The 24,290-nt window shown below is 42.3% G+C and overlaps 2 long non-coding RNA genes and 2 other non-coding genes across 4 annotated transcripts; 1 reads left to right on the forward strand and 3 right to left on the reverse strand.

Annotated features, from left to right (window-relative positions):
• Positions 1-54: 54 nt before the first annotated feature.
• LOC128341107 (uncharacterized) lies at positions 55-3,165 on the reverse strand. Its single transcript, XR_008314207.1, has 5 exons — positions 3,076-3,165; positions 2,208-2,264; positions 1,722-1,781; positions 340-378; positions 55-132 (listed from the first exon to the last, which is right to left on the reverse strand). It is a non-coding gene; the product is annotated as an uncharacterized LOC128341107 (long non-coding RNA).
• Positions 221-292, reverse strand: LOC128341362 (small nucleolar RNA SNORD50). The gene has a single exon (XR_008314371.1). It is a non-coding gene; the product is annotated as a small nucleolar RNA SNORD50 (small nucleolar RNA).
• LOC128341363 (small nucleolar RNA SNORD50) lies at positions 1,391-1,461 on the reverse strand. Its single transcript, XR_008314372.1, has one exon. It is a non-coding gene; the product is annotated as a small nucleolar RNA SNORD50 (small nucleolar RNA).
• A 5,994-nt stretch (positions 3,166-9,159) lies between the features above and the next one.
• LOC128341110 (uncharacterized) lies at positions 9,160-13,446 on the forward strand. The gene is made up of 3 exons (XR_008314209.1): positions 9,160-9,289; positions 9,701-9,848; positions 11,363-13,446. It is a non-coding gene; the product is annotated as an uncharacterized LOC128341110 (long non-coding RNA).
• The last annotated feature ends 10,844 nt before the right edge of the window (positions 13,447-24,290 follow it).

Raw genomic sequence — 24,290 nt, forward strand, 5'->3', positions numbered from 1 at the left:
CTGTAAACAAGACAGGATTCAGCTGGCACTTACTAATCAAGTTATTCCACTTGCCTGAAATCTGTCAGGAATCAGTAGTTGGGAGACTTTGGGTCAAGTTCATCACAGCTGCTATGAATCCCAGCTGCCAGGCTAAAGGTGAGAGAAATGGAATCTCATCAAAACTTGATAGATGAGGTTTTCTACACAGCAAATATTGAATTTATTTACTGGTGATATAACCTCAGAAGCCAGATCCGTATTAGAAATTTCTCATCAAGGACTCAGGTTTGGGATAGGTTCATCATGGGTTGGGACCAGTACTAAATATGTTTTCAACATAAGCATTAATACACATACCTTTATTCTGAAGGTAACTTCAGCAGGTGTTCCAACAATCTGAAAAGTCAAAATACAAGCTTAATAAAGGGTTTATTCCCTATTCTCCCAATCTAATATTAAATTTGCCCATCTAGGGATGAAAAAGCATCTCCAATGTTTCTCCAATGCAATGTTTATCTTCCCAGTGTTATACAACCAACACCACAAACCAGTTTCCTTAAATCAGAGCAAAAGTCTTCATTCATTTCATAATTTGTGAGATATCTATGACTAATGTGCTAGTTTATCAAGATGATTTATCTGATCTTCATAAAGGTAACAGAAGCACAGGTCTGATCAAGCACGTTATCTGCATATTTGGCAATATGCTCTGCCATACACAAACATTTTGGACTGTATGAGCTAAAAGAAACAATGTGGCCATTCACCCATTAACTTGCCTCTCCAAGTCCAACAGTCGATATTGGGGACAAACATGCATGGCTTCACAACCTGTAATGTTTAAAGAAGCGGGGACTTATGTTGATTTCAACCTTCAGGTCAGGGGTTAATAGGCAGAAATACCTGTTCAGGACTAAACACGTTGATGGCTCCAGACTAAAATTAATTTAACATATCCCTTTGTTTATGTGGACATTTATTTATTTCATGTATACTTGCACCTCTGGGCAGTTTACAATAAAACACAGATTAAAACAAAATTGAAAGTTAACACAATTTAAAAATCTTGTGGCTTATTAAATTCACCTTCCCAAGGAGCAAAGAGTACTAATTTGACTAAAACAACCCTGCTCTAGAAAGTCAGATTTGTAGCTACAGTACAATTTTAGGATGGAGTTCTCTATCCCACAAATGATGACTTGATGTATAAATTCAGAGCTGATGGTGTCATTTTAAGTTGTACTGCATAGGGCAAACAGCCAGTGCCCAGAATGCTATGCATATGAAAGAGAAGGATGACAAACTGGCAGAGAGCTTAATATCAGTTATTGAGTAGTTTCCACATGATTATTGCTAGACACCTTTTTCTGGCACACCTTCAGCATCAACTCTTTAAAAAAAATATTTTGTCTCAGAAGCCAGATCCGTTTAACATTTTTCATCAATACGATCAGGTTCGGGATAGGCTCATCATTGACACTGCCACTTCTGTCTCAGACTCTTCCTTTCTTATTGTAGTTCACAGCTGCACAACTTCAGCCCTCCAGCTGTTTTTGGACTACAACTCCCATAAGCCACAGCAGCCAGTAGTCAAGAATGATGGGAGTTGTAGTAAAGCATCCGCAAGAGAGCCAAAGCTGCACAGCCTTGCTTTATCTAAATACAGGAAACAGCTCTCTGTGGGTTTCCCAGAAGTAATATGATCACTTTGCCCTCATCCAATGAGCATGTCTACATACCCAGAAATATCCATTCTTATCCATCATGCACACTTCTAGATATGTGGATGTTCTCACAATCTGAAAATAAAATTCAGAAGTGAAAAAAATTATTCATTATTCTGTTAGGTTTATCTCCTAATCAGATAGTACTGCTTTTATGACCTAGAATTACAGTTAATCAAGTTCTTTACAGAATTATCCCCAAGAAGACCCATGCTTTTGCCACAATCCTGCACTAAGATTAATAAATATCAACTTTCAAAGTACCTCTTGATGGATAAGCACAACTCCCTCCCATCCAGCAACATATGCAAACAGTTGTATTGTAGAGGCTGCTATCATCCAAAGCAATTTGTTAGATCCTTTAAGCACATGAGATTAAAAGTAACTGATATTAAAGCATCTGAAGCTAAGTGTAGAGAAATGAATACCAGGAACATTTCTAAAAACAAAGATCTTAACCAAACTACACCAGTATTTTGAAACTGAATATTTGAGACATACCATGAGGCTTTTGTTTGCATTGTGATAATATCAAAACAGCTCCTAACCACATAGTTCCTAGAGCACAAGAAAGAAACAGAATTTTAAGTCAGAATACACATAACCCAGGTTAGACATAGGCAGTATATATAATCAAAAAGTAAATTCAGAAGGCACAACTCAGTTAACTTACAAAATCCTATCTTACATTCTATTTAGCACAATCTTACATCCTTATTATTATTACTACTACTACATTTTATATCCCGCTCTTCCTCCAAGGAGCCCAGAGCAGTGTACTACATGCTTAAGTTTCTCCTCACAGCAACCCTGTGAAGTAGGTTAGGCTGAGAGAGAAGTGATTGGCCCAGAGTCACCCAAGCAAGTCTCATGGCTGAATGGGGATTTGAACTCGGGTCTCCCCGGTCCTAGTCCAGCACTATTTAGTACGAATTCTTCAAGAAAAGCATTTTCACACAATACGTTTGCTCGCGTCCCACCAAATTCCGCGAACTCCTAAGCTCGCATAGAGTCCTAAAAACTTTTCATACACGCCTCTACACCCATTGCTGAAGTAGCAGCAGCCTGCAAAGACTTCCATGCATTGCATTAGGCATTTAAGGCAGGTCAGCTTCCACGTGGCATTCGTTAATCCCAGCATGCAATCCACTATACAATCCCAGCATGCACCGTACCCCACCGTTCCCCACGAGAAGCACTCAAAGCACGCGTCCGGGCTACGCGCATTCTTGAGTTCCTACAGGCGTCTCAGCTAGCTAAAGCAATGATTGCTTTAACATTCAGCCACAAAAGCCGAAAGCAAGAGGCCTTTCAATCAAAGCAAATGGCGGCGAAGCACTGCAGCGAGCACACGCAAGCTTAAACCTACCACTCTGAGCGAGTCCGAAGAAAGGACGTGCGCGTGCTCTGCCAGTGCCTTATATAGAAAAGAGCGAGCCCGAGGCTAGCCTCGCCCACCACTCATCCCTCATTGGATGGAGAGAAGGAAGGGGGTGGGGAGAAGGGGAGGCATTTCTGCAGGACTTTTAAAAAGCTTAAAGGAGCCATAGAGGTACGGCCGCAAGAAGCCATGCCCACTGGTGGTTTCATAGATGGTTTGCATTGTTTTCGTCTTTATGGTTGGAGCGACGTAATTCCGTCTTCTTCTGGTTCCGTCCCGTCTGCAGTGCACACCAAGAGGTTGTAGGTAGCTTTATAGCACGATCGGGCTTGTTAATAGGCGGTTCAGTTGGACAAAAGCCAAACTGGCCACTTTCCCCTATGCCTCTTTTTCTGTGGGTGCGTAACAATTGCAGGGAATGGGCGGGCGAGCGGGCGGGGGCTACAAAAGGACAACATCCCAGACAAAATCATGACAAAGCACCATTAAAACTAATGAGAGAAGCTAGTCATTAATTTCTATAGGTCTTGGTCTGCATCTTGCCCGAAGTATGTTCATGCTCTTGATTGACCTTTATGAAAGTATGACCATGCTTTGACTTTTAGCTTTTTGCCATTAGTGCCCTTGTTTGTCAGTCACAGTCTCAAGTGGGAGTTGTAGCTTGCCTGTGTTCTTTGCCCCACCTCCCTTTTTTGTGATTAACGGAATCAGCGAGGAGGAGGAGGAAGGGAGCAGGTGAGAGAGAGCTCAGCGTGGAATGGCAGTGTCTAGCAGCCGCAGTGGGTAGTCTTAGTTGCCAGAAGAATTAAATGTGGGTCCCTGGGCCCTGTCATACATTGACAGAATACGGGATTTTAACACCAAAGACCCTGAGTTGCAGGAGAATTTTGCTGTAGGACTGGAGGAGAGCAAGAAAAGTTGTTTTGTGGCAGAAAAACTAGATATATGAATGGAAGAGAAAATAAAAGCAACCTTGAACACTTGAAGAAGGAGACATTTAAACTAGCATAATCATGCCTCCTCTCATTCAGCCAATCACATTTGCTTTGGCGGGAAGAGAAGAGAGGAAGAAGCAAGGAGAGCTGCTTCAGATAAGCTCCAGAGTTACCTGTCCCTGCCTTAGGTGGACTGTTATTTTCTCAGCCTCAGTCTTCTCCGGGGTTTTCTCTAATTTTTCTCATCTCTGTGCGGAATGAGTTTTGTTCTGGGCGGGAGCATCAAGGCAGTGTGTGCACACATGCATTCAGAGTGGGTCCTTCTTGATTAAACCTGAGCAGGATCTAAAATTTACAGAGCGGAAATCAGAAAACTTGTGAGCGCGTGCACATGCGCACACCTTAGAGGGAACAGTGGTCTTCTCTATTTGTAATATGGAGTACACATTTCCTATAGGATTGTGGGAAGGGTTCGTTGATGTAAAGTGCTTTGAATATTCAAAAATGCATACTAAATAGTATTCACATTATTTGTCTAGATTCTGTGGCACTGGCAAAATTCACCATTGTTCCCACCACCATGCAGGATTACCAGCTTATTTCCAAACAAACGGACTGAGTGTTTTCTTCAGAATTCTTTTGTATTACTGTCTGCTTTAGACCTTTACAAAAATATAATAAAAGCAAAGTGCCCTGTGCATATGCCGAGCGCCTTTGTGTAGGAAATGCCTTCTCTCCTGTTCAGAAACGCCACTGCTTGCCTGTGTGCTTCATTCTTAGGACCAAACTAAACCTGATGCAAGATATGTGTGAATGGATATCCCAGTGTCTTTCCCCTCCTTTTGTTAAAAGCAACCACAGCCCCCTTTCTTCAGCAGGCACCTCAGATAGCATCACACACCCATGTAGTTGCACTGAATGCATTTTGCAATGTGCTGCTAGCCGCTCTTATTTAGGGCCAGATTTCCACAGTAGTGAATGTACTTGCACAACACTCATCTCATTGAGCTCAGCTGCTAAAAAAACTGCTAGCACCAAAAAATCTGAAATGTTTTTGCAGTTCTGCTTCATGATGGTTTCCAGTTTTCTGGGATATTTAGTCTTCATGGTGGTCTAAAAATAATTATTTTGAGAAGATCTGAATGTGTGGTACCCTCATTCTGTTGAGACAGGTAAAAGATCTGTGATTATTATGTCTACATTCTCCATGTTGACTATGAGAATAGGATGCTCAGGACTAACTCCAAACAGAATACCAGAATGAATGATACTGCTTGCAGTCTATACTGACGGTGCCTTTGGTGATGAATGGAATGGGAAGCCAGAGAAGAGTGTCATCTCATGGTCTGAGTGAGAAGAGAGGCAAGCGATTTTGGCAGCATGCTTTTGGGTTGAAGAAAGAAAGGTCTGAAATATAACAAGGGAAGACAAAAGAGAATAAAGGGTGCAATCATGAAAGCAGAGGATGACTAGGTTTTTGACTAAGGGTAGTGGGAGGAAGGCACAGACGAAGCTATGGATTGGAGGCATTTTGTAGAAGTAACTAAGTCCAGGGTTTGAGTTCTGTAGTTCTCTGATGAACGATTGTGTTAGGCTATAATTTATACTCAGTAGCTCATTCTATGGAAATACAAAAGAACAAATAGAGCTTTGTAGCGGGGACTTACTGCACAACAGAATGGAATTTGTATTCAGGCCTTATCCTTCAATGTGGCACATATTACCTGAAAATAGATCACTGTGAGTTATGGGCACATGATGTGTTTAGGTTCAGGGTTTTAGAAGGATAAGCACATCATTTCTTATATTATCAAATTTGACAGGATAGTTATATTTACTTCTTTTGTACACTGGATCTATAAGCGAAACTCTGACAGCCTCCAATTGTTATTAAGCCCTCCAGCTATAAAAGGGCTGGGGTGGTATTCAGAGCCTTGTCAGGCCTCTTTGTGTAAAGCCTGCTTAAGACAGCCTGACACAGTTCTACATTGTCAGTGATTATGCTAGGCAATTGATTGAGCTATTGATTGATACTGAAGTCATTATTTTAACACTTTTATTGCCCACACTATGTACTGGAAAAATTACTCATTGGGAGATACTGAATGTTTTCCCCAAGGAGAAATTCTCAACATAACTTGGGCAGCTGGAACCACATATGGAAGATGAAAATACATATTTAGATAAAGAAGCAGAATTCACAGAAGATCAACTCTGGTCTCTTATGTTACACTACAAACAAGGCAAAAAACTTACTGGTTTTTATTTAGTTGTTACATTGGTTTGCCACCATTCTCCAAGGAGCCCAAACTGGTGCTTTTGGCATCATGACAACCTTATGAGGTAGGCTAAAATAAGGGACAAAATTTATCTGCAGTTCACAATTTAAAATTAAATGTGGCTCTCATACCCCCAAATACTTCCTACCTGTACTATTGCCTCTGTCCTATGTGATGCTCTGAAAATGCAGAGAAGTACAGAGTTGGGTTTTAGGCTCCCTTTCTGGCACGAGGGCATGAGTCAAATCATATTGATCCAGGATAGTTAATTTAGCACCTATTTCGATTGCATGCTTCATCATAACACAGTTTACCATGAATGTTGGATTGCAAGTTATCCCTTACTGATCTGACATAAGTTACATTATCTTGTTTAAAGCATATTTTCATATTTCATTTAAATGTCTCTTCAGAAGAGTTGTCAAAGGGTACTTCAGTAGTTGGTTAATGTGAATGTTTGGGGCGGGGGGATAAATCAGATAACCATGTGTGGGATTTAAATGGGACTTCTTCCAAGTGAATCCATTTAGAATCAGAGTGTTAATATCTCATAATTTCAAATTATTTGTTATGGCTATAATTTTGACATTAATACATGTGACCAGTAGGGGGCAATTAAACACAAGGTATTAGTACAGTGTTTTATTTACAACTGTAGTAGATTTCTGGAATTAAATACAGTCTATTTCTGTTCAAGGAAAGGGTTGAATTAATCTGCCGTTTTCAACTGAAATTAAATTGGTATGTAGTTGTGGTGCATGGAAAATCTGTTCCAAGACACTCCATCTAAAAAACAATGACCACATTTTCCTGAATACAGACTACTAACATACTTTTAATTTATTTTATAACATTCTTTTATCAAACCTACTCAATGAAAAAACTGTATACAGTCCACCTTTTTAAAAGCAGGGAGGGGAGGGAACCAATGTTGCAGGAGACAACCTACCTTTAGTCCATTTGAGTTAGAGCAGGAAAAATTATTTAAAAAAATCAATTTCCCATTCTAAGGATAGAAAAGGCAATGGAATTCATGTGCAAAATTATAGAGGTGTAAATTATTTTGCATATATCCTCATACCAAGAGGACTGGGGAAAAACAATTATGGGCATACAGATCCTGTAGATCACCTAATCAATGGCAACTTATCCCTACTTGTTCATATATACAGTGCAATTATTGCAGTTATTGGAGGGAGGGGCTGGATGAGAACACCAATGATGACTTGGCGCAGATGGTGAACACACAGTCAAAAATAATGATAATAACAATAACTAAATTGATAGGATAATTGCAAGTTTGGGAGGGGATTGCCTTGCTGTCCTTGAGACCCTTAAAAAAAAAAAAACTAGTCATGATGACAGCTTTGGTTGTGGGTAGGGAAACATAAGCCAACGTGGTGTAGTGGTTAGAGTGCTGGACTAGGACTGGGGAGACCTGAGTTCAAATCCCCATTCAGCCATGATATTTGCTGGGTAGCTCTGGGCCAGTCACTTCTCTCTCAGCCCAACCTACTTCACAGGGTTGTTGTGAAAGAGAAACTCAAGTATGTAGTACACCGCTCTGGGCTCCTTGGAGGAAGAGTGGGATATAAAATGTAAAACAGTGGTACATTTGTTGGTAACCTTCAGACTTGACTTCTGTAATGCACTCTATGTGGGGTTGCCTTTGTACGTAATCCGGAAACTTCAGTTGGTTCAGAATGCGGCGGCCAGGCTGGTCTCTGGGTCATCTCAGAGAGACCACATTACACCTCTGCTGATGGAGTTACACTGGCTGCCTATAGGTTTTCGGGCAAAATACAAAGTGCTAGTTATTATAACTTATAAAGCCCTAAACGGCTTAGGCCCTGGGTATTTGAGAGAATGTCTTCTTCATTTTGAGCCCCACCGTCCATTGCAGTCGTCTGTGGAGGTCCGTCTCCAGTTGCCGCCAGTTCGTCTGGTGGTCACATGGAGACGGGCCTTCTCGGTTGCTCTCCTGGGACTATGGAATGCGCTCCCTATTGAGATACAATCCTCCCCATCTTTGACAATTTAAAAAAAAAATTTAAAACCCATCTTTTTACTCAGGCTTTTTCAGCTTCTTGATAACTTATAGGTTCTAATTCTGTGATTGATTTTTAAATTGTTAGTTTTTATTTGTTTTTATCTCTTTTTATATGTGTTTTAACTGTTTTATATCATTGTGAACCATCCAGAGACGCGAGTTTGGGGCGGTATACAAGTGTGATAAACAAATAAATAACAATAACACTAATCACCACCACCATCAAAGACCTAGGGGGTAAATAAAATAAAAACAAAGTTACTGGCATAGATGTAGAAGAATAGATCGCAATGCTTCATCATAACACAGTTTACCACGGAATGTTGGATTGAATGAGTGATGATATTTGTCATCACTCATGACACAGCCAGTAACCAAAAGGTGCCATTGAGCCTCATGTAACCATATTCCATATGGCAATCACAATTGCTTTCTGGGAGAAGTGTGTTTTACCCTGGTATAAAATATGCAACAAGAAGTGCAGTTTCAAGGGGTGGGGGAAGAATTATGGAATGTGGTAAAAATGAGTTTCTGTTGTATTAGAAATGGATTGTGTGAGAAAACTCTTAGGAAGCAGATTAATAGTGTTGGTTAGAATATACATTAAAATTGATCAAAACCAAACTTCTGCACAAGCAGGATTCTGTAGACATAAACCAACTGTGACAAATCATCTTTTTATTTTTAACAGTGGTTGGTATATATATGGCCCTTCACCTTGGAGTGGCAGTACACTCAAGCATCTATGTGCATGGCTGTGATTGTGCAAATTCAGAATGTTTGTTTGTTTGTTTTTTTAATATATAGGAGGGTGTTCATGTGTACAGGAAATCACAGAGAGAAACAGGGACAAAGAAGTAACGTGGGAGATGTTGGGTGTACACATACCCTTTGTATTTCATCATCCAACATGGGGTACAGATTATATGAATAAGAAGGTATGATCAGTCTATCTTAAGGGTAAAAGGGGGGATCCCTGATCAGTGTAAACCGAAGTTATATGGGCTTTTATAGTTAGCATGTATATGTTTTTTGAGCCAGAGACAGGAAAAAATGTCGTCTTCCTGATTCTGCATGGTAAACAGAACATCTTCAGAAATATTTATTTATTTATTTATTTATTTATACCCTGCCCAAACTTACGTCTCTGGGCGGCTAACAACAATTAAAACACATATAAAAGTTAAAACAATACAATAATTTTTTTAAAAAATCAACAAACAGTATTTTTTAATTAAAAACCTGACGCTTGGGTAAAAAAACGGGTTTTCAAATGTTTTTTTAAAAATATCCATTAATAAGACTGGAAAAAGTATTGAGCACTAACTCGCTCCCTTCTCATCCCCCAGCAGTTCTGATTCAAAGAAGGCAGGCAACTTGGCAGTTGCAACTGCTCTCCTTGTCTGGCAGTCTCCTCACAGGGAAGATGTCCAGATCCAGCCTGCTGCTTCACACAGTGGACACTAGCCTAGCAGCCCTTCCGCACCAACAGTTGAGGTAGGACTTCCAACCTCTCAAGCTGAAGCCTCCATACACATTACCATTGATCACTCCGGTGCCAAGATCCACTGGGCAACAGAGACTCTGTCTCTGGAATCTAAGAGAATCTGCTTATATATGAGCACCCCAGCAGAGCACTTGCAAATAATCTCCCTGGTGCACTTTGAACATGTGAATTGCACACATGGTAAACAGGAAACATGTCAAAACAGGATCAAAAGGAGAGGCAGTCTTGAGAGAGTGCACCTTTCCTCTTCTTGGAAAGAAGTTGACTAGTCACACACAGGACACAGCCACAGTCTTTTACATTGAAATATGAAGGCAGAAGTGAAGCATGGACAGTAACAGAATAAACTGTGAAATAGGGATGTACATGAATTGTTTTTTTGCAATTTGATTCGAGGTTGAATCGAATCAGCCAGATTTGATTCAACCTCAAATCTGACCCCTCCAAATCAGGCCAGGTTCGATTCAACCTAGATTCAATTTGATTTGCATTGATTCGGGCCAAATTTAAAGGGCCAGGAGGCACCAGAGTGGGCAGGTTGGTAGTCCCTATTGCCTAATGGGTGCCAACTACCACCCAAACCCCAAAGGAATTGGGCAAAGGGGTGCTTTTAAAAAGGAATCATTGACTTTGGAGTGGGGTTTTTTCTGCCATAGGGAATAATGGGGATTCAAAGTGGTCACATTACTCCCCATAGATAGCGCCAAAGTGGTCCAAAGTGGGGTAGGGCACATTGGGTGCCAACTACCCCCAACCAACAAGCCAGTGGGGTACTCATTTTCTTTTAGGAATATTTAAAGTGTTTAGACCCTTTGGTGTGTTGTGACTTTTTCTCATAATGAATCCCTATGAAGATTCATTCATTACACACCAAAGAGTATAAATGGCCATAAACTGAGTACCCCACTGTCCTGTGGGTGGGTGGGGATTAGTGGCACCCCATGTGCCAACCACCCTCTAACGCACAAGGCAGTGGGGTGCTCAGTTCATTTTTTAGGAATTTTTGAAGTGTTTAGACCCTTTGATGTGTAATGAATCTTCATAGGGATTCCTTGTGAGAAAAAGTCACAACACACCTAAGAGTCTAAACACTTCAAAAATTCCTTTTAAAAAACTGGCTTGCCCCACTGGCTTGTGGGTTGGGGAGTAGTTGGCACCCAATGCATCCTACTCCCAACCTGCTTTGGACCACCTTGGCACTACCCATGGGGAACAATGGGGCCATTTTGAATCCCCATTATTCCCTATGGCATAAAAAAGAAAACCACATCAAATTCAACAATTCCTTAAAAAACAAAAATTCATCCCTTTGCCCGATCCCTTTGGGGTATGGGTGGTAGTTGGCACCCATGTTGGCACCCATGGGGCCCTACCACCCAACCCACTGTGGCACCCCTAGGAGCCACCGACAGGTGACAATGGGCTGTTTTTTGTCCCCATTGTCCCCTATGGGTGTAGCAAGCTGCCGCACACCCACTCACTGTGTCCCTCTTTCCCCACACAGAATGACAACAGCACAGCAAGCATTACACGGTGAAATACACAGCATCCAGAAGTGTTAATGTCCCCCACCCCTACCCCCATGCAGGATAACAAAAGAATTGCAACATGAAATACACAGGAATGACATCACATCCAACATGCAATAATCCACAGCATTCAGAATGGAATCCAACAGGAATAGCAAGCAACATAAAGAAAACCAACATGAAACCCAGTGTCCACAGCATCATAAGTGTTATCCCCTCCTCCCCCCCACACATAGAATGACCACCACATGCATTGCAACAAGCTGTTTGTGTGAGTGTGTTAAAAGAAACGGGGAACTCACCCTGAAGTCATCTTCTGCTGCAGTGATTCTCAATCCCAGACCTCCTCCTTTTCTGTCTTCAGCTGGAGTCCAGGGAACTGCTGCCTGTGCCGAGTAGTCCCTGGCATTACTCAACAGCCAGGGTTAGGGTAGCTGCTGGGCACACAGGGAGGGGAGCACCTAGCCACTCAAACCATTATAAATCAAAAGAGTTGAAGCAACAAGCACTGAACTGATCCAGCACAGATCAAAGAAGGAATCTCTTCCTCTCAGCACAGTCCTGAGTCCACCTTCAGTCCACTCCTTCAGCATCAGCAGACACAGACACTACAGCAGCAGTTCTCCTCTATCCACGAGGCAGAGGGAAATGGCTGCCTCAGGACACCCCTTAAGTTCATTCTTGAAAGTCCCTCCATCTGCCCCCCACCCTCCCTTGTCCCTCCCCACAGCCAATGCTACCACAGTTACCCCTGGCAACACAGGAATTGTAGGATAACAAGCCAATCAAGAAGCAAGAGGGGATCACCAACCAATTGTTACACACTGCAAGGAACCAACCAGAGTTGGCAGAGAAGCTCAGAGGGATATGATGCAATGGCAAAGGAAAACTTGAATCTCAAATCGATTCAAATTAAATTTCGGGAGTTTCAATTCGAGTTCTGTTTTGGCCAGGGGTGCCAGGACAGATTTGTTTCAAGCTTATATAAACCAAATTCGAGTTGAATTGATTCAACCTCGAAATGGTTTGCACATCCCTACTGTGAACTGCATTTTCAGTAGGCATAATATCATGCCACACATAGCTAGTGTGGATACACCTTTAATTGTACACATTTGAAATGTTCCTTTCCAAGCTATAGAATATATTTCCTGTGTGCTTAAGTTTTAGAATTCTATACAGAGTCAGCCCTACTAGTCATTCTGGAGACATTCTGGAGTTTTATGGTGTTCTCAGCAAAGTTTAGTTGCACATGCTAGCATATCTGTTTCAGAGAATGTTGAAAATAGACATTATGCAGATGTTAAAATTCAGAATATGGGCAATATATTTATTTACCAGGGTTTCCCACTCCAGAATAAATTCATCTTGCCTGAGTCATATTTCTCACTCAAAGTATCAAATGCCACAACAGCAAACTCCACAACGGAATACTTGCTCAACTGGAAAACTTCAATTAATTTTGAAGCACCTTTAATTACCATGATTGGTGATGTACTCCTCATACAGTTTTCTAATTCTCATGAACATTATTCAGTTAGTAATAATAATTGCTTTATACATATTTAAACAACTTCACAATAATTAAATAATTAAACAATATTACATGAGTCAAGGAAGTTATTCCATGAGCAAAAGAAACATATTGCTTTAACAAATTAAAATATAAAGTAGGATAGAATAGCTTTAAAAAACCACCCACAAAAACACAACCCTAAAGTGCTAATGAATAAGCAATTGAGAATTATTGATTCAAGATTTGATCTACTAAGGAAATTTGAAATCGGGACTATAGAAAAGTAGCAGGAAGGAAGTGCCAGCACCATAACATCTGATTACTTGTTCTTTCAGGATATGAAAGTCATGATTGGGATGGGCTACACCAAATTTTTGACAGTGTACATTTTCAAGGTGAAAGGGCACATTTTGGGGTGAGGTTTCATAACCTCCAATCATTTTCACCTTTTTGCATGGTATTAGCTGCCTGTTCATATCTGCTTCTTTCCCAGGTCTGCAGCTTTGATGCCATATTCAAAACAAAGGAACACCCCCCCCCAAAAAAAACCCCAACCCATCTTCAGTCTTCTTTCTGAAGCAATCCCAGCTCATCAGGGATCATATAGGCCAGGGGTTCCAAACTTGTGGTACTCAAGGTGTTGATGAACTACAACTCTCATCATCCCCAGTTATAATTTATTGTGGCTGGGGATGATAGGAGTTAAAGTTCAGGAACATCTCACGTACCACAGGTTGGAAACCAGGGGCGTACCATTAATAAGACAAAGGGAGACAAATGTCTCCTGGCCCACAGCCTCTGAGGGCCCCCCAAAACCAGTCCTTGCCCTCTCTCCAGTCCCGTAGCCAGGAGTGTGGGCAATAGTGGGCCTTGCCACCTCAAAAGTTTCTCTTTCCCCCCAGCTGAGCTGCAGGCCCCCCAAGCAAGTTCTCTGTGACTCCCAATTTCTCTTTTGTCAGTCAGGAGGAGAGCGGCTGCAGCAGCAGAGAAAGGAAAGGCTTAAAGTAGCCCTGTCTTTCTGCTGTAGCAGCAGCCATCTCTGATTGGTCCTCGTCTTGAGCTCCTCCCCCGCTCGGCAACTGAGTGCAGGATGGAGCCTAGCTGGGAGCTAGCTGTTCAAGTGGAAAGGAAAGTCAAACAAACAACCCTTATCTGTGTGTTTTTTGTGTGTGATTTGTCCCCCCGCCTGCTTCCAACATTTATGGTGTGTGTGTGTGTGTGTGTGTGTGTGTGTGTGTGTGTGTGTTTGTGTGTGAGAGAGAGAGAGAGAGAGATTCTATCCTCAATTGAAATCCTTCCTTTATGTGTCTCTGTGCCCCCCCCCAGCCCTTGTTTGTGCCTGAGCTATTTTTAACTTTTAAAAAAATGATTTAAAATGATTGGGTTCTTCCCACTAAGCCCTGATGTCCCATGTGATCTTCCCCTTGGAACTTGCAATGAGTCATTTTCCTCTCTTTGGAAAGGAAAGAGGGGGTGGCGGCAGGGGTGCTATTGATTATATATTCAATTGTTTTTCAACTAAACAAGTTCTCAAAAAAATGTTCCTTGCTCCCAGAATGGCTCACAATACTTGAGGGTTGGGGAAGAGTGGAACTAGCCTAGCATCCTGGATTGTTTACTAATTTTAAACTGTGGGTTGTCTGGATATCCCTTCACCTGCCTTTTCCAAATGAAAAATATTATTGTTGTTGTTGTTTTAAATCCCACCATTCTACAGCCCTGACAAAAAATGGTTAAGCTTGGAACAAAACCTTCCTTTGCAACCCACAGAAGGGGCGGAGAGTTGGTCTTGTGGTAGCAAGCCTACAAACTGGAACTATAATGAATCAGTTCAGGCAATTAGCTGAGAACCAATTTTTACAATAGCTAATAATCTGCTGACATTTTGTGCTATATAAGTCTTAAGTCAAAGACTTGTATTATATTGCTGGAGCTGGCTCAAGACCTTTCAGCTTAAATGGTCTGCATATTGAAAGACTGAGGAAATGATTCAGTTTAAAATAAAACTAAGTATTTCAGGCAAAATTGTTTGATTAACAGTAAGTGAATGTCTCCCTTAGTGACTGTCAAGAAAGGCTTCTTTAGGCCTATTGCTAGAATCTTCATACAGTCACTCTTGTGGGTCTAAAATTCCATTCTGCGGAGGCCAGGCAAACACATATGCCCTGCCTGTGTTTTTAACACCTGACCATTTGGGGTAATGACTGCCATCCTGACAGAATCTTGGATGTGAATGGAAAAACAATTATCTTCTTTGTCTGCATATTGCTGTAATGGATAAGTAATGGTTGAAGCCCTCCCCTCCATGCCCAAGAGTCCTTCCCACCTACACATAATCCTGTTATCGAAGGTTTTTCCTGTCTTCCTATATCTCTTAAGGCGTTAAGACAACTAGAGACAAATTTTTGTTTGAAGTTTTCTTTTAAGTATAAGAATAACCAAGAGAGTTCCAGAACATTTCCCCAATCTTTTTTCTTGGGAGAACAGACTGAGAGGTCCTGCTGAACCTGAGAGTAGATAAACTACTTTTGCTCTGGTGGGTGGCAAAGCACTACGACAATCACCGAATCCATCTTTATTTCAACTTCAAGAGTATTGGCCTCCTGAGCCAATAACACTTAAGACAAGAAAGTAAGTGTGAGTGCTTTATGCTTTTTGTTCATTTTATTTTAATCTTGACCTTTACTTGCCTGTAAACTCTATTTCTTTATTTTTTACAGTAATAAATTAAACTTTGTACTTTTTTTTTACTACAATACTGGAGTGCACTGGATTGGAGGATTGACTGGTGCCTTTAGCATCTTTAGGTCTTCTAGTTTAAGCTGCTTATGTTTCTGACTGATTTGTATTCATAGCCAGGCATGGCTGTTGGGGATGTTTTGAATATTAATACATAAGTGAAAAGTGCCCTTTATGCCCTTCCTGGGATCTGGTGTCAGTTCTTCTGTGCACTCTGGAGACGCAGAGGCCTAGCTCCTTTCATCTTCTTCTTCTTCTTCTTCCTGTGGATGGTAATGGCGTACCAGGACCGCGTGGTCCCACTAACGCCACCTACTGGAAGTTTAGTAAAAAGCTCAAGCGTTCAAACCAAAATAGATCTACAAATGTTCAAACAAATGAGACAACTTAAGAAAATTCCACAAGAGCGAGATAGCCAGTTTCCAACTCTGTCGATCCAGAAACAACTCCCGAATAGACCTACCGCTAAAACCAGCGGATTGAAGAAGAAAAAGAAAATCAACACGATAGCTCCTTTAATCACATTTGTTTTGGACCTATAAATCCTAGCAGCAGCACTGGCTTCCCATCAACATCCGTACTTATTATGGTGCTTGTTCCTATCTCCTGGTTTCAATCAGCAGCTGCACGCTGTTGTCGCCTCCTATCTGTGTGTAACCCCACTTCTTATCCAAGAAATGGGGTTTGGGGTTCAAATCTCTCTATTTTCTGAGACAGTGAAGCTATTCTCACAAACAGCCAAAACTAGGCTTGGGAAGCCCAGCTCAGTTTTTGCTATGCGTGAGAACCATAGTGGCAGCAAGCCCTCCTAAGTAGCCTGCTGCTTAACCCAAGTTTTTGGTGCAAATGCACCCCCAAATGAGGCTAACTGGTTGTGTGTCTGCCGTGGCTGCTTGCCACATTCAGGGGGGAGGGGGGCTACCCGTAGTGCACTGCACACTCATGGGTAGGGGTGTGCAGGGAACCGCGGAGCTGTGGTCCAGCACTGGGGTTGGGGTTTCCTTTAAGGGCGGGGGAGGGTTTACTTACCCCTCCCGCCGCTTTCCCCCCTCTGGCGCACGTATTTTCTTTAGTAATCGGGGCAGCAGGATACCTCCCTGCCGCCCCTTTCCCTGCTTGGCTGCAAAAGGCTTTAAGAAGCCTTTTGTGCATGCACACTTCTAAAATTGGGGCTCCGGGGGGTAGGGTACCACGCAGCAGCTCTTCCTTGTGCCTGAGCAAGGCGCGGGAGCACTGCAGGGAAGACGCTGCTCATCTTGGAAGGTGATCTGCCTGCCTGAGGAAGGGTAAGCAATTGTCTGCGGAGAGAGTGGGTCAAACCCACTCTCCCTGCAGACCTCCTTTTGGCGCTTCACACTGCTTGTGTGAAGCGCTCCAGTGTATTTCCACCAGTGACTGTGAGAAAGAAAAGTTCTAATGCAAAACTCAAAGGATTTATAAGCATTGGTGGGGGGGGAGAGAGAGATTCAGATACACACACACACGCATATGTAAATACACAAATTTGTTAAGTTCATGGAACAATAAACTTTAAATACCTGTTTACAAAATGGTACATATCATAAAACATACATACAATGATATCATAAGGCTATTCTACGATAGCTTCTCTTCCACAAAGTAGCATGTGGCTTAATAAAGAAAACCAAACCAAAGCAAACACAAACTCCCAGTCTTTTTCTTTTAAGATAATTGTCCCCAAAGCACTTTTCCACAGTTCGTATCACCCCTACAAGAGTTCTTGGCGTGCAGTTAAAATGAAGAAAACAGATATGCGATGGAGCTGATTGGGCTTGTCTACAGTCTTAAACTGGTGCACCACTTGTTTGAAGAGGAACCACAATAAAGAAGCAAGTTCATAAAACAGAGAGTTTCTAAATCTCCCTCTCAGTTCAGGAACTCTCTGCTTCTTGCTGGGTGAATCTCCAGAAGATATTAAGGACCTTCTGAGCATGCTCCACTACCAAGTAAGAAAGGGGAGGGGAGATCACTACACCCTTTAGTTGCCAAATTCAGGGAGCCTCTGCTCTATTGCTAATCCACACCATAAACTAACTGGTAGTAATGGTGAAAGTTGCATATGCACAGGAAATGTTGCAGAATCTTTGTGAGTAGATGTTTTCTAGGGCCTGGGTGGGAAGCTCAGAATGTTGCATGCTCTCTTCTATCACTGTTTCTGTTTTGGTCCAGCAAATCTCACAAGATCTTGACACCCCACATAAATACATATGATGTTTGTCTCCTGTAGTGTGTCGCTCAGCAAGAAAATGTATGTGTATTTATCATCTATCTTTATGGGTTGTCAGGATCTTCCATGACAGAAGAAATTAATCTGCCTACCAATGCTGCTTACCACCTGTACGTCCCCCAGGTCCACTGCTAGTGGTGCTGGAATGCATGCTGGGAACTAGAGGGCCCAATCCCACTGCCAGCCAGAGAAACAGAGCAGGTGGCAGGAACTGAGCTGAAAATCAGGGTCAGCAGTGGTGTGGAGTCATAGAGTGATGCACCGTTGGCATGTGTCTGAAGGTTCCGAGCTGATGCCAGCCCTAATGCACTTTCAGGCAGATGCTGGTGGTCCAGAACCCTGTGACTGCCACCACTGCTACCCCGGATCTGCAGCTCAGTCCCTGGCTGGCAGTGGGATTAGGCCCTCTACGTCCAAATGTGTTGTTCAGCACCACTACCAGTGGACCTGGTCTTATGGTAGCAAGCATAAATTGTCTTCTTTGCTAAGCAGGGTCTGACCTGCTTTGCATTTGAATGGGAGACTGCATGTGTGAGCATGTGTGAGACATTCCCCTTAGGGGATGTGGCTACTCTGGGAAGAGCATCTGTATGCTTGCATGCAGAAGGTCCCAAGTTCCCTCCCTGGCATCTCCACATAGGGCTGAGAGAGACTTCTGCCTGCAACCTTGGAGAAGTCACTGCCAGTCTGTGTAGACAATACTGAGCTAGATGGACCAATGGTCTGACTCAGTATAAGGCAGCTTCTTATGTTCCTTTGACCTAGGAACATAGGAAGCTGCTTTATACTGAGTCAGATCATTGGTCCATCTAGCTCTCCAGAGTTTCAGGCAGGAACCAGCGGGCAGCCTCAACAACACACTTCTCAGCACCAGTGCTGAGAGGTGCTGACATTTTTATTTCCCCACAATTTCTAGTTTAAGTGATGTTGGTCAGGAACATTGCGTTCTGTGGCAATTAAAATGGTGGCATTCCTTAGAGCCAGAGCTCAGAGGTATGCTGCCACTTCCACTCACCATCTGGTAGTCTCACGACCTGCTCACAGTCTGTCTTGAACTCTATTTGGAGTTGCCCAAACTTAAACTTTAATTCCCCCCCCGTTCTCTGAATATATTTAGTATATAATTTACTGCTTTAGCTTTAATTAGCAAGGCGTTCTGGTAAGAACTAATCTGCCTACTTTCCTTTCTTTTCCTTTGGACTAAATTTGGTCCAAATCAGTTAAGCAGTTCACAAGTTAGCCCACTTGTACCTCAAATGTTCATGTGTCCGCCATCTTGAATTGGGGTGGATGAGAGCACCACAAACTATGCAGTTGAGATGTCCCTTGTCTCACTCACAAATGCACCAAATTTGGTCCAAATCAGTTACGCGGTCCACAAGCTAGCCCACTTGCAAGTCAAATGTTCATGCACCCACCATCTTGAATTGGGGTAGATGACATCACCACAAAGTATGCCATTGATGTGTCCCTATGTGTCCCTACAGCTGTAGCAGATGTGGTTCAGATTGGTTAGGTGGTTCATAAGTTAGCCCAGTTATGCCTCAAACGTTCATGCATCACTGTCTTGAATGGGGTGGATGACATCATTACAAATGACGTACTTGAGCTATCCCTATGGATACCTGTAGCAAATTTGGTTCAAATCGGTTAGGCAGTTCACAAGTTAGCCCAATTGCACCTCAAATGTTCATGTGTCCACCATCTTGGATCAGGGTGGATGACATCATCACAAACTGCACGACTGAGGTGTCCCTATGTGTCACTCACTACAACTGTACCAAATTTGGTTCAGGCAGTTCATAAGTTAGCCCAGTTATGCTTGAAAAGTTCATGCATCCACTGTATGTTCATGAATCCTGTGAATGGGGTAGATGACATCATCACAAACTATGCCATTGAGGTGTCCCTATGTGTCCCTACAACAGTTTCAAATTTGGTTCAGATCTGGCGAGGTTTGATGCTTTACCATCTGCAGTTATTATTATTATTTACTTATTTAATTTATATATCTCCTAACTCCAAAGGCTCTAGGCGGTTCACAAAAGTGAACACAACAATGACAAAATAAAATAAACAGTTAACACAATTTAAAACATTCAGAGATTACTAAAAGCCTTTCGTAAGAACATAAGAACAGCCCTTCTGGATCAGGCCCAAGGCCCACCTACTCCAGCGTCCTGTTTCATACAATTGCCCACCAGGTGCCACTGGAAGCCTACAGGCAGGAATTGAGGGCATGACCTCTCTCCTGCTGTTACTCACTTGCAAATAGTACTCAGAGGCATCCTGCCTTTGAGGCTGGAGGTGGCCTATAGCCAACTAGTAGCCATTGATAGACCTCTCCTGCATGAAGTTATCTAAACCCCTCTTAAAGCCTTCCAGACTGTTGGCTGTCACCACATCTTGTGGCAGAGAATTCCACAAGTAGATTATGCGTTGTGTGAAAAAATACTTCCATTTGCTGGTCCTAAATTTCCCAGAAATCAATTTCATGGGATGACCCCTGGTTTTAGTGTTATGTGAGAGGGAGAAGAATTTCTTTCTATCCACTTTCTCCACACCATGCATGATTTTATAGACCTCTCTCATGTCTCCCCGCAGTCATCTTTTTTCTAAACTAAATAGCCCCAGGTGTTGTAGCCTTGCCTCATAAGGAAGGTGCTCTAGGCCCCTGATCATCTTGGTTTGTCCTCTTCTGCACCTTTTCAGTTCTACAATGTCCTTTTTTAGATGTGGTAGCCAGAATTGTATGCAGCACTCCAGGTGTGGCTGCACCATAGTTTTGTATAAGGGCATTATAATATTAGCAGTTTTATTTTCAATCCCTTTCCTAATGATCCCTAGCATGGAACTGGCCTTTTTCACAGCTGCCACACATTGAGTCGACACTTTCAACGAACTGTCCACCACGACCCCAAGATCCCTTTCCTGGTCAGTCACCAACAGCTCAGATCCCATCAGCGTATACTTGAAGCTGGGGTTTTTCATCCCAATGTGCATCACTTTACACGTGCCAACATTGAACTGCATTTGCTATTTTGTCACCCACTCACCTGGTTTGGAGAGATCCTTTTGGAGCTCCTCACAATCTGTTTTGGATTTCACTACCTGAAAGAGTTTGTTATCATCTGCAAATTGGGCCACATTGCTGCTTACCCCTACTTCCTTCCAGATCATTTATGAATAAATTTAAAAGCACTGGTCCCAGTACAGATCCTTGGGGGACCCCACTTCTTCATTGCCTCGATTGTGAAAACTCTCCATTTATCCCTACCTTCTGTTTCCTGTCCTTCAACCAGTTAGCAATCCACACATGTACCTATCCCCTTATCCCATGACTGAGAAGTTTTCTCAGGAGTCTTTGATGAGGAAGTTTGTTGAAAGTTTTTTAGAAGTCCAGGTATACTATGTCACCTTTATCCACATACTTGTTGACACTCTCAAAGAACTCCAAAAGGTTTGTGAGACAAGATTTACCTTTGCAGAAGCCATGCTGATTCTCTCCCAACAGGTCCTGTTGTTCTTAAAAATGTGTCTTGTTTGACTAACAAGCAGAAGATTGTCAGTTGGAATGCCTGCTGCTACTATATCGGGCAGCAGCGATGTAGGAAGATGTTGAAAGGCATAATCTCATACAGCGTGGGAGGAGGCAATGGCAAGCCTCTCCTGTATACTACCAAAGAAAACCACAGGGCCTCTACAATAATACCTCTATAATAATGATGCATCAATCAATTGATCAATCAAGTGCTGTCAAGTCAGTGTCAACTCTTAGCGACCACATAGATAGATGCATAGAAGGGAGAATTCCACCAAGCTCAGCTTCTCCTGTCATTGCTATACTGTGATGGGGAAAGCCGCACCTGGTGAAATTCCTCCTTTTACAGAGCTCTTACTAGTTCAGGGTTCCCCTCAAGGTCTGAACTTGGAAACTCTAAGAGGGCAGTGAGGTTTAAGGGACAACAACAGGGGAGATGAATATCACAAACTGATCCATTGTGAGGAGAGGTGAATTCTGAGTTAAACCAGCCCTACTGGACATAAGTGACTGGCGTGGCGGGCAATGGTGCCAGGATACATTCTCCTTCCCTCCATTAGTAGCAGCTCTGCTCTCGGAGAGGCACAAGTTTCACCTCCATCAAAGGAGGGTGGCCTAGTCTAGGCATCTCACCACCCTTTTTCTTTCTGAACTTCAGCCCACAGATATACCACACAGTTGGCCTTGGGCCACTTGGAACAATACATTGCATCTCCTAGGAGATGTTCTGTGGTCAGGAGAGCAATTCTACATACTACTTCAAAAAGCTGAAAACCCCAGGAATGAACAAAGAGTTGGTTAACAGGTGCTTGTTGCTAAGGAAACTGTAGCGCCAGGGTTGCCTTTAAAAAAAAGTTCTGCTCTAAATGGATGGCAATACTCTCTAAACGGCAGAGGTTGAAACCTAAGAGAATATGATAAAAGTTATTGGAGGTAATATAAGCGTGGGTTTTTTAGAAGCCATACTTACCTAAAGTTTTTTTTTCTGGGTGGAGGGAGGAACCTACCTCCCCCCACACTGTCTGGCAATATAACTAGTAATAGGCCAATATCTAACTTGGAAACTGGTTGCTCAGAAGCAATGGATGGCAGGAACTAGAACAATGCAGATATGGACAACTGATGCTCTTTTTTGCACCATTAGGGTCACAGAAGACAGTATCCCTTGGGGGGGGTGTAGGATGGAACACAGTATTTTTGCACCCACATTGGCACTTCCCCTCTGACCTGTAAGACCCATGCTCTTCCTACTAACTCCACATTTGCTGTATGGACAGGTGATGAGTTAACTGATTCAATGTTTTGTTCCACTTTTCTACCAAATGGCCCTCAAGGCAGCTCAACAAAACAAACAAATAAAAAAACCCTGCATCATAAATATCAAAAGTACAACAAATATAATAAAATAATAAAACAGCTGCAAGGTAGGCAATGCATAGCCACTCTGCCACTTATGTGTTTTGCTGCTCTGAATAAGCATACTTGAAATAGCTCTCTGTGCAAAAGATAGCTCTCCGTGCAAAAGATAGCTCTCCGTGCAAAAGTATAACATGATTAGGACCTTGCTGTAAGCACTCCTGCTGATTGCGGGCTTGTTGCAATATCCGTCTACCTCTACCCTGAGATCTTAGTGCAGCAGACAGAGGGCAGGTTCAGATGAACCACTGCAAGTAATTAGGGGGAACCTGAAAGTTCCCAGCAAGCCCGCCTTCCTGTCATGAACTTCTCAAAAGATACTTCTGCCTCTTTTTTATGTAGTCTGAACCCAGAAATGTTGGGTAGAGAATGCTGGGTTCCCTCCCCGCTCTGACATTTTCTGCCCAACTTCAGCACAGATGTTGGGTGAATGTTGGGTGATAGAGGGAACCCGACATTCTCCACCCAACATTTCTAGGTTCAGACAACACAAAAAGAAGTGGAAGTACCAACTTGGACTGTGAGCACATGCTCACTGGGAACGTTTAGTTCTCTCTTACTTGCAGCGGGTCGTCTGAACCCGCCCAGAGCTTCCACTTTGCAATCCCATGATCCTAGACCTGATTCCAATTGGCTGGCACAAGTATGAAAACCAACATCTCAAAATAATCAACATTTCCAGCCTTCACAGGGTACAAGAAAAGCTTGCAAAAGATGTATATTGCAGTGTATGTCCCAAAGATTTAAAAAACTCAGAAGGTATATTAAAAGAAAAACCAGGAGGAGAATTTTAAGCTATCTCATGTATTTAAGGATGTTACTCATGAGGATGCTAGTCATTCGGGAGCCACATATTTAAGTCCAATTAGTGTCTCCATAAGACACTTTATCCAGCCTATTGTGCTTAACAGCAGAGTGCCTAAAATGGAAAAAAATGTGATGTTTTGTTTCCTACCTTTTAAATGAAGACTTTTGGGTGAAATGTGGGCTAAACCACATTAATAATTGTAAGTATGGAACAACTAGTGGTGCTAATTGTCCTGGAATAAATTAATATGAGGCACAGTTGTTTGATCCTGCTAGTGTAAGTAGACTTATACATTTGGTACATTTACTATTGTGTATGTTACTATGGAAACCTGTCTATAAAGATGTAATCAGAAAACCTGGTACTGCATGCCAAGTTTTTATTTTCTTCCTTGCTTGGGGTAAAATGACATATTACAAGAAACATAAGGTTGCTGCTGTAAAGTGGAGATCCTTCTTTTCTTTACTTTTCTTTTCTGAATGACATATTGTACATTTTATATAGAGAAGACCCTCTTTCTGTAACATCTAGTACAATCTGGTATCTGGATACCCTCACCCTTTGTGTCTCCCTACCCCCAGCAACAAAAGCCAATGATGAGAGTCAGGAAAATCCACAGTATAATGATATTAGGT

Source organism: Hemicordylus capensis, chromosome 1 (assembly GCF_027244095.1).
Source record: "Hemicordylus capensis ecotype Gifberg chromosome 1, rHemCap1.1.pri, whole genome shotgun sequence".
Lineage (NCBI taxonomy): Eukaryota > Metazoa > Chordata > Lepidosauria > Squamata > Cordylidae > Hemicordylus > Hemicordylus capensis.